The sequence below is a fragment of the Mustela nigripes genome, chromosome 2, assembly GCF_022355385.1.
Source record: "Mustela nigripes isolate SB6536 chromosome 2, MUSNIG.SB6536, whole genome shotgun sequence".
NCBI classification, from domain to species: Eukaryota; Metazoa; Chordata; class Mammalia; order Carnivora; family Mustelidae; genus Mustela; species Mustela nigripes.
This window is the reverse complement of record NC_081558.1, coordinates 148820571-148830992: the sequence shown is the minus strand read 5'-3', so window position 1 is coordinate 148830992 and position 10422 is coordinate 148820571.

The following is a 10422-nucleotide window of genomic DNA, read 5'->3' as shown; positions in this document are numbered from 1 at the left end:
GATATAGATATTATGGTCCATGATACTAGGGAACTGGGCTCCTTCCTTCTTGCTGTTTTGCCTTGCGTAGCTAGAGACCGCATGGTCCAACATGGCTGCTCTGACTCTCTCCATAAAGATTATTCCAGACAATGGGAAAGAGAATAGAAAAGGGATGGACCAACTCCATACCCTTTAAAGACATTTCCAAGAATATATGCACAATATATGTGTACACATCATTTTCTAGACGTAGTCATCTGGGTGCACCTGGTTGAATGGTTATCCAGAAAGTATAATTTTTATTTGCCATTTCCACGTACCCAGGTAGAATTTGGAACTCCTACTAAGGAAGAAAGGAGCGCAGACTTTGGGGGAACAACTTGCAGCCTCTGTCACAATCATCTGAGCCACTGGCATCTGGTTTTCTAAGTCCTTGGACCATTTTAAACAGTAATTTTTTTTTTCTGCCTCATTTGTTTAATTGAAGTATAGTTGACGTACTATCATATATTATTTTCAGATGGACAACATAGTGACTCAACAATTATATACATTATGAAATGCTTACCACAATAAGTATGGTTACCCTCTGTCACCATACAAAGCTATTATAATATTGACTATTTCCTATGCCATGCTTTTCATCTCTGTGATTTATGTATTTTTTAACTGGAATTTTGTACCTCTTAGAATCCGTCACTTCTCTTACCTCCTCATCCCTCCCCTCTCACACCACCAGTTTTCTGTACTTATGAGTCTGTTTTTGTTCATTTTGTTATGTTTTTCAGATTTCACCAATAATGGAATTTATATGGTATTTGTCTTTTTCTGTCTGACTTATTTCACTTAACATATATGCGTTAGTTCTGTGTTGTTGTGGATGGCAATATTTCATTCTTTTTTTATGTCTGAGTAATATTCCATTGTCTGTATATACTGCATCTTTATCCATCCATCAGTCAATGGAGACATGGGCTGCTTCCATATCATGGCTATTGTAAATAATGCTCAGTAAACATAAGGCTGCATATATCTTGTCAAATTAGTGGTTTTCATTTTCTTTGGGTGAATACCCAGTAGCAGAATTACTGGATCATATGGAGTTCTATTTTTAATTTGTTGATGAGCCTCCATAATATTTTCCACCATGGTTGCACCAATTTACATTCTGTGTCACAATTTTTTAAATTTAAATGCATGTTAGAACTTGTTTTTATTTCTTTTATTCCCTTAACATACTTTATTTGAGCAGTGCAGAATTAAGATTACAATTTCATATAGATTTTTTATATTCAGTTTCTTCTGGAAATCGAAGTCATAGAATTCTCTCTCAGCAGTAGTCTCTCACTGTGATGATACCCAAGTTATGTTTTCCAATGAACATATGAAATGAAATTCAGTTATCAAAGTGCCAGGATTTTCTAAATTACTGTCTTTTATTTTTTTTTAAGCTAGGAGAGAAAAGAGTAGGACATATTCTCTGCCCCAAGATTTCCATTGAGTTCATCAGGCACAGGACACCCACAGAGTATGTGACACCCTGCTAGGCCCTGTGTTCAGACCTGACTAAGACAACATCCCTCCCTGTGGGGAGATGTCTAATAATGAGGGAAGCAGCAGCAAGCAAATCCATAGAATTCCATGTGAAATCTTGGGTGCAGGGGATATGAACAGGGAGTCAAGAGATGAATGCTGGAAACTGTTAAACAGATAGGCACAATCTATTCAATACTTGAATAAGGTTAAATGCCAAATGAGGGAGTATCCAATATTTTAAGCACATGAGCTTTCTTCTTGGAGAGGTAGAGTTAGTTTTTACTTCTTCCTCAGCTAGTATTACAATTCAGAAGCGTAGCCGTCTTCATCCTTGCCAGTCCTTTATCTTCCCTTGCACTGGTACTAGTGCCTCGTGCGTTTTCCTCTCCCACCCTCAGAACATGGGGAAGGATTGAGATTGATTTTTCTCTTGCGTCAGTTCTGGGTTGGGTACGTCGTGACTCAGACTCTGGTCAGGGAAGCCCCTCCCTCTGGCCACTGAGACTGGTATGGGGATGAGCATCTCACCCAAGCAAAGTGAAAGAGACTTGAAGGAACTTCCATTCAGTGATACACAGGGGAGGTAGTTTTCTGCTAACCAAAGAAGCTCAGGGTAGGTAAGTCTAAATTTGCTGAGTGGCCACATTTTTGAAGAAAATCTGCCTAAGAGGGAAGTGAACCAGGATAACGGTCAAGGGAGGAGAGAGCCAGAGACTGGGTCTGGAGGCATGAGCAAAACCCCGGACCCAATTGGCCATAACCCAAAGCCAATTTTAGCTTTGTATTTGCACTTCCATTCGAGGGAAACCTTTTTAAAGACACTCAAACCAGTGTAAATTGAGGTTCTGCGATGCATACAAAAGCATTCTGACAAATAAATAGAGGTGATAAGAATATAGTGAGTGAAATGACTAACACCTGGTGTAGTGTTTAAGCATCCATAACTCTCCCTCCTTCATATTTTATAGAAACATCCCAAGCAGTGTTCCTTATAAATAGGTCTTTCTAAAAGCTAATGAGTCTACGAAAAATAGCTCATTGAAGATTGCTAATTATATCAATATCTCTGGGCTACATTTTGTTATAATCTCGAGAAATCTTACAGAGGAGGACCTGGCAACAGTGTTTAAAACTACTGTCCCTAATTTTATTTGTCCATAGACATGTCTTTTCCTCATAAACTTCTATTTCGAGAAATATAGTTGTAAAAATTCTGCTCTACAGTTTCACATGGAGGGAGATTCTTGGTCACAGGTCAGCGATAATATTTAGACAATATTTAAGCATTTTGTGGCTTCAGAGTTTGATTTCTAGATTGCTAAAAATGAAAAGGAAATCTCTCATAATCACTTAAAAAACCTTTCCTCATAAAGCCTAAGCCTTGTTAATCTGTTTTGCTGAACTTTGGGAATGAATGACATAGCTGTTCAGATCTGTGACATATTAAAGATGACTACTATTCTGGATAATGAACATGGTGCTACGTAAAGTGAGCTGGAAAGGTGAAGTTCATCACAAAATTGTCTGAAAGATTCTAGTCAGACTTTGGCTTCACTCTGACACCAGAGTACTGAGCCACATTTTGAAAATAGCATAATTTCTTTTACTATCATTGGAAAAATCACTGTATTTTAAAACAATTTAATTATATTTTCAATTTACTTCACAATAAGCCAGATACAAAGCAGATAGGAACTAACTTTGGAATTAGAGCATTCATTCTCATTTATATTCTTTTTCAATTATTTCCTACATATAAATAATGCTGAAAAAAAGGCTAATAATTATAATCAACTATAATAGGAACTGTGCCACATTAATTCTTTGATTTGATAGTGAATTATATAAAAAGATTTTAAATATGGCACAGGCAGGAGATTTGCAAGAAAAAAATGATTTAAAGACAATAAGCAATAGTATCACATTATAGTTGAATCATTAACGAACTCTTACTCAGACTCCTTCAGAATAGAGGTGTATTAAATGATTAATTTTAAAATTAAAATTATTCAGGAAGCTGTAGGAGTTTTGTTAGCAGTTTCAAGAGTCTGAGTGTGGTACCCACTGCCTTTGATTCTTTCTTATCATCAATGGAGTTGACCCTGACTACCAGAAAGAAAACTGAAATATCTCTCACTCTGATTCCTCTTACCCCACTCTACTTTTATTCGGATGGCATTTGTCATTATATGACATACCAAATAGCTTATGAATTATGTTTTTCTTGTCTAGAGTATAGATACTGCAAAGGCTCAGACATTTGTTTTTTTTTGTTTGTTTTTTTTTTTGTTGTTGTTCACTCCTGTGTCTCAATAACCTAGAACAGTACCTGGTTCATCGTAAGTGTTAAGAAATACTACATGCTCGAGTGACTGAATGAACAGAGGGTACCATATAAATCCCTGTTCAATACTGCTTGTCCTCACAATTTCTGGAATCATCTGGCACAAATGTGGCCTTGTGCTTAAATCAGATTATGCTGGCAGAATAATGTGAGAAGCCCATGGAGAGCTCCCCTGGCACAGCTTCTTCAGCAATGCCTAAAATTAAACTATTAATGGATGTCTTCTTCTCTTCTTCCTTCTCCTCTTTTTTTTTTTTAAAAACTAAATACTTTTTTTTTTTTATAGAAAGTTTAGGTATTGTAAAATACCTTTGTATTGTATTGTAGGTATTGTAAAATACCTTCCTTTGGGAAGAATAATATATTCTATGCCCAATGTCTTAATGAGATCACTAGGCACATTTCTGCTGTTGCCCCCTTGATCCAAGGCCCCGGTATCTCTTCCCTGAATTACTGGAGTAGGATTCTAACTGGGCCCTCTGCGTCCACTGTTATCCCAGTAAAGTCTCTTCTTAGCACAAAACCAGACCAGTTCAGTTTAAAATTGTAACAGATTATGGGTCTCCTATGCTCCAAACCTCTAGCATCTCCTCATTTCTACTTTTAAAGGCCTGAGCCCGTGCCATGGCCTGCACCAGGCTGTGTGGCCTACGACTGTACCTCCTCCATTGAATCTCCACACTCCCCTCCAACGTCATCCCCTGCACTTCCTCTTGTTTCCTCCTCTCTGTACTTCAGACTCACCTTAAGTTGCCAGCATCGTCTGTTCTCCGCTTGGTGTTTATCTGGAGAGCCTCATGGCTAAGTCCTTGCCTCTCTGAAGATTTTATTTACGTGTTGCTTTCTTACTGAGACCAACCACACTACCCATTAAAACTGTCACCTCCATTGCTTATCTGAAAGCCCCTTTTCTTTGCTCTACTTCTTAAATCTTTTCCATGGAAATTATCAACCTCAGGGGTGCCTGGGTGGCTCAGTCTGTGAAGTGTCTGCTATCGTGATCCCAGGTCCTGGGATCAAGCCCTCCATCAGGCTCCCTGCTCAGCTGGGAGTCTGCTTCTCCTCTCTGTCCCTCTATCCTACTCTGTCTCCCAAATACAATCTTTAAAAAGAGAAAGAACTATCAACTTCTAACACAATTTAGAAGTTTCTTATTTACTATGTTTAATATAAATTGTCTGTCTCCTCCTACCAGGATGGGGATGCTACAAGGGCAGAGATCTTCATTAATTGGGATATGGGTATACCCCAAGCTCCTAGAATAGCACCCGGCACATAGTAGATACTCAAATCCCATTTTTAGAATGAGTGGATGTATAAGATTTCATTTGTGAAGGACAGGAAACTGTTAATGAAGTATAGAAACCTTGCAAACCTGGAAAAAATAGTCACTAACTGAGAAAGAAATTGCAGAGGGTTAAGTGTTTTTATTGTACCTAGCCGGTCAACGGACTCTTGGGCCAGTCTGGCTGGAAATTAATTTGGATCGCAGGCTTGTAATATGATTATCTGATCATTTACTCACTTTACTTTACCAGCTCCCCCATTATCTAGAAAGAAAACGGACTATACTAGGCATAGTCTCATGCAAGCTTCCATAAAAAGGCATGTTTAGGATCCAGTCCATGTTAATAGGTTTGTTCCCTAATGGGAACTCTTTTAGTTCCACTGTTTTGGAAACATTCAAATGTCCTTCAGCTACTACTGTGTGCTGCTGACCTTTATCTCAAAGGACACCCGTAAGACAACTGTGGAGAGATACTCAGAAGCTTTGCTGTATCAGCACAATACTATTGGCTGCTGACAAGCCTGACTGTAATTTGGGTCATGGACAGGCCTGCACCAGAGATGTAGAGAGAAATGCCAAACCTTAATTGACATAACTAAGCCCCATATTCTTACAGAAAACTCTACAGTAGGCACTATTTTGCCCAGGGTTGTACTGATTAAGGGATAAGAAGAAAACAATGGAAAAGCTTGTATTTTCTGGAACTACTTGGGAACTACTGGTGGCAACTGTATTTGGGCTTTTCTAAAAGACCCTTCTAAAACTACGAGAGAAATTTGTCCTGCAAATTATTATAGGAATTCCACTAGTAAAGGAACTATTAGCAGTGGTTACTTGTGGAAATAGGCAGTTTGGGAGGAGAAAGACTTTGCATTTTATGCATACTTACACTATATGAATTTTTGTGGGGCAACTGGATTACTTAAAAAAGTTGTCAACATAGTTTATGGTGAATTCAATAGCTGCTATATGCATCTTGAATCCCATGGAAAAAAAATTAACAAATTCAATGACAAAAAACAAAAACTTCAATCACTAAAAACCCAATAACATGAAACCAAAAGCTTTTGTTTTATGCAGTCTTATGTCCTGGATCCTAAAGAAAGGGACATGATAGGATCTATATTTGTATATAGAGACGGTTCTCATCCGGAAAATGGGCTTTATCCTAAAATGTGTTTACACTTGAGTGGTTTGGAACATGAGAGGCATTTTTTTTTCCCTTTAGGAATAACAGGTAATCCAATTCCATTGAAATTCTGTATGTAACTTAACAAATCTAGTTACATATCTATAAAGAAAAGTGCTGATAATCTTAAGTTCTAAGCACGTATCAACTGTATTTCAGTGATAGGAAGCATAGTGCAGTGCCACTGAGGGAAGCTGGGGCTCCACCTGCTTCCCTTCATTCCTATAAGCAGGATGGTGGGATCCTTTTTTCTCTGCCCCTCGCTGCTAGACGTAGGAAGGCTTCCAAGATTTCAGTCTTCCCTGAGACGATGTTTTCTAAACCAGAGCAAAGAGCTCTGGAGTGCGCAGAGGATCTCAGGTGGTATGAGAATGCCAGACAGAACTCAGTCCTGGGAATCTGGGAGGAATGAAAAGCAGAGGGATGGGGCTTGAGGGACCCAGCACAGTCCAGTAGCTGGCTGGAATTCACCTTTCTTGACCCTTCATTTCCTGTTTTCACCACTGTTCACCTAGCATCATCGGGGCAGAGAAGGAGCAACAGCAGTCCTAACAGCAGGACACGTTTCTCTTGCTCTTTCCTTCCTCGTTTTCTTGCTAAGATGAAGAGACCAATACCAGGATATCAGGAACACAGTAGGGTAAGAGTAGGGATCATGTGTGAGGAAACAGCTGAACAGGTTTTCTTCTCCCTTTTCTCATTGACTTCTGCCAGTTGCAGTTGCCAGCTCAAAATCTGTATTCAGTATACTTACAGGAGTCAGGGGAAAATCAAAGACTCCTCATGTTATGTATCTACGGGTGTGAATAGCTTTGTCAGAGGCCTAAGACATGAACCGAGCAGTTCTCTTGTAGAAATTCTATTTTCCGTGCAAATAGAATCCTATCAGAACAAAAACACATAATTGTAAGTTGAGATAATATAACTTCTCATAGATTTTTTTATAAGAAGAAAGCATCAGGCAAAAAAGAAAACCAAATTGTTCAAGAAATTATAAATGTGAATAAATAAATGAGCCTGGGAAAAAGGATTTTGGCAAATGTTCCAACAGGATTTCATCCTTAGCATAAAGCAGTAGGCATGGAGAAATTCATGGAGTCCATCGCCCAAAGGATGTAAAACTGAGATGATCAAGATGAGATGTTTTTTTCCTATTTCATGTTCTTTGAATTTCAACAGATTCCTTATGAGTTGGGTAGTTTTGAAACAAATTTTCCTCTTTTTATTTTGCATAGCATTACTTTTAAATTATTAAGAGAGTATCAAATACTATTTTAATATTTTATAATGTATTTCTTATATGGTTAAAGACTTAAATCACTTTTGAAAGTCAGCATTAAAAATTAGAAGAACAGTTTTAATATTTAGATTATCTCTGCTATTCACAATTACATATTAAGATTGACATACACTAGAATAATAGAATAATAATTTCTAATAACAGTAATATTAGAAAACTAATGGAAATGTAACAGTGAATTTATGTAACTTGCATATGAATGTAACTTATATTTAAAAAGGAACTTCACCATCTTCTTGCCTGTTGAGACATCAAATAATTGGATATTTATTAAGCAAGCCACCATACCAGGAATGAGATGCTTGTTCAAAATGGTACATCTTTCAGGTATTTGTGGAGCATCTGTTTTCCTTGGGAAACATTAATATTATTAATAATGATTCTAAGGATACCATTTATTGAGCATTTATTGATACCATTTATTGAGCTTCCCATGGCAACACTGTATTGAAATACTGCTATTGATTCCCACCTTCCTGCTTTGTCTCAAAGATGAAAGCTGTAGATAGAACCGTCTACTTTCTTCCTACTTGCCTAAATAACTGTTAACTTGACATGCTAAGATACCATTTGTTAATATTAGAGAACCACTATAGGGAAAGTTAGTATTAATTTTTACTGTTGAATGCTTTTGTTCTATGCTAATTATATTTACAGTATCCACAAAAAGATGAAAATACATGAACTCTGTAAATTTCTGACTACAACCGGAATCTGAAGCTTGTGCCTAAACTGTCAAAGTTTTGCAGAAGTTTACTTATGAACTTAAATCTGTGTTGAAATATGTATAACTGATATCAGACACAATTAACAGGTTCATTTGGAGAAGGAAGGAGCCAAGTAGTTTTGCTGGTAGGAGGAGAAAACACTGGTTAATTAATGAATGTGTCATAGAGAAAGAGACAGGAATTGGAGGAATTGGAGGAATTGGAGGGGGAAGGGGAGAGGGAGGAAGAGGGGGAGGAGGAGGAGGAGAAGATTTTTTTTAAAGGCTACTTTGTTATTTGCCATCAGCATGGTCTTATCTATGCTATATGAATACATTTTTCCCTGCTCCAGGAAAATTATGGCCTACAAAGAATGAGTTGTAGAGACCTGCTTTAGTTTGAAATAGCCATGATTTCATACTCTGCACATTGGCCTTGGGATATTGAGAATACCAAATATGAGGTCCCACTGAACCACATCTACTTTCTCTGAGTTATCAGACACCCTGTACCTTAGCTAGGCTTCTGACGTGTGACTGAGGTGCAAAGTTTGCCCAAAGTTATAGATTATGGGCAAGTAGAGGTGTTTCAGGATTCCATTACTTCCAAAGAGTGAGAAGATTTTTGAGAAAGTACCCTTTGTGAAGACTTTTCAAATAAGAGGCATTCCTTAAGATTAGTTTGAAGTGAGAAGTACATAACCCAAAGATAAGCATGAAGTTATCACACTTCTCTGCATTTGTGATTGGCAAAACCTTCTGGAGACTGGCAGTATTTAACAACTCTATTTTTATTAATTCTTATAGCTCCAGACAAATCTTCACTCCAAACTCTCTCCAAATGATATGGAACATGTACGTTGATTGCATATTTGAAGATTTAAAGAATTGGGGAGTATTTTAATTTGGAACTTCAAGAATTTTCATGTAATTTTTTATAAGGACATACCATTTAAATATAGAAAACATGACATTGATTCCTTTGATTGGACAAAAACATTCACAAGACCATTTTTCAGGCTGAAAAAGGAAATGCAAATTTGCGAAACCAGTGTTCCTGCCTGTAGAGATAAAACTTCAAAATAATCATGGGGTGATAATTTTCTTAATGTTTGATAAGTTCAGCTGGAGTCAGAAGCAGAATGTTTATACCTTAGGAATTTACAAAGAATCTGTAAGTGCAAACTCATGTTCACATGACACTCTACTTAACAAATTCTTATGTGATAAACCCAGTAGGGGCAAAAAAGGAAAAAAAAATGTGAGGAGAATACAAAATATCTTTATTTCACACTTAGCAAATTTAACTGTCCTCTCCAGATTAGCAACAGATTCTTCTTTTGAGACATCAAAGAAGGTATTTTGCCCTATGTTTTTAGCACATCCAGTAGAAAGGAAAAAAAAAAAAAAGACAAATACTTTGAAAAAGCTAACAAGATTCAATTATGGTATTTAACTTTATTTGGAAAAGGAAAGGAAATTAAAAAATTATTTCTCCTAAATCTAATTTTTTTCTGACAGAGGAAAAAATAATGGACTTTTTCCAAGTTGCTAAAGAGTGGTATCAGATTATTGTTGGTAGTTGGTACTGAATAATTTACAAAGGACATTTTCCGTCTTGATGATTCCTCTCCTTGTTGTTTGGAATAATGTGAAGTGTCTTGATTTATTGTTAGACCAAACACAAGCAATTTAAACCTACCATAGTACATGTAGACATGAGCTAATTTAGACTGATTTGAATTTGTGAAAGGTGAAAATTCTTTAAACGATGGCTGAAATTTCATTTTAATTTTCCTTTGATCTAGGAACCTCTTTTGTCAGAAGAGTAGGTGATGACCTTCTGGGCTTCAGCCTTTTCCACCCAGAACTTGTAGGTTGGGACAACTTCTCAGAGAACCAGTGTATTAAACCCTGACCATATAATCCTAGTGAACCCGTGACCGATTGCTTCCAGAACATTCTTCCAACCACAAGAAGCTGCTGCTGTTTTGTATGAAAACAGGAAAATCCTTTGCTCAATTAGGTTAGGACATACAAACATAGTCCAAGTAGTCACAGCTCATTGCTTCTGAGA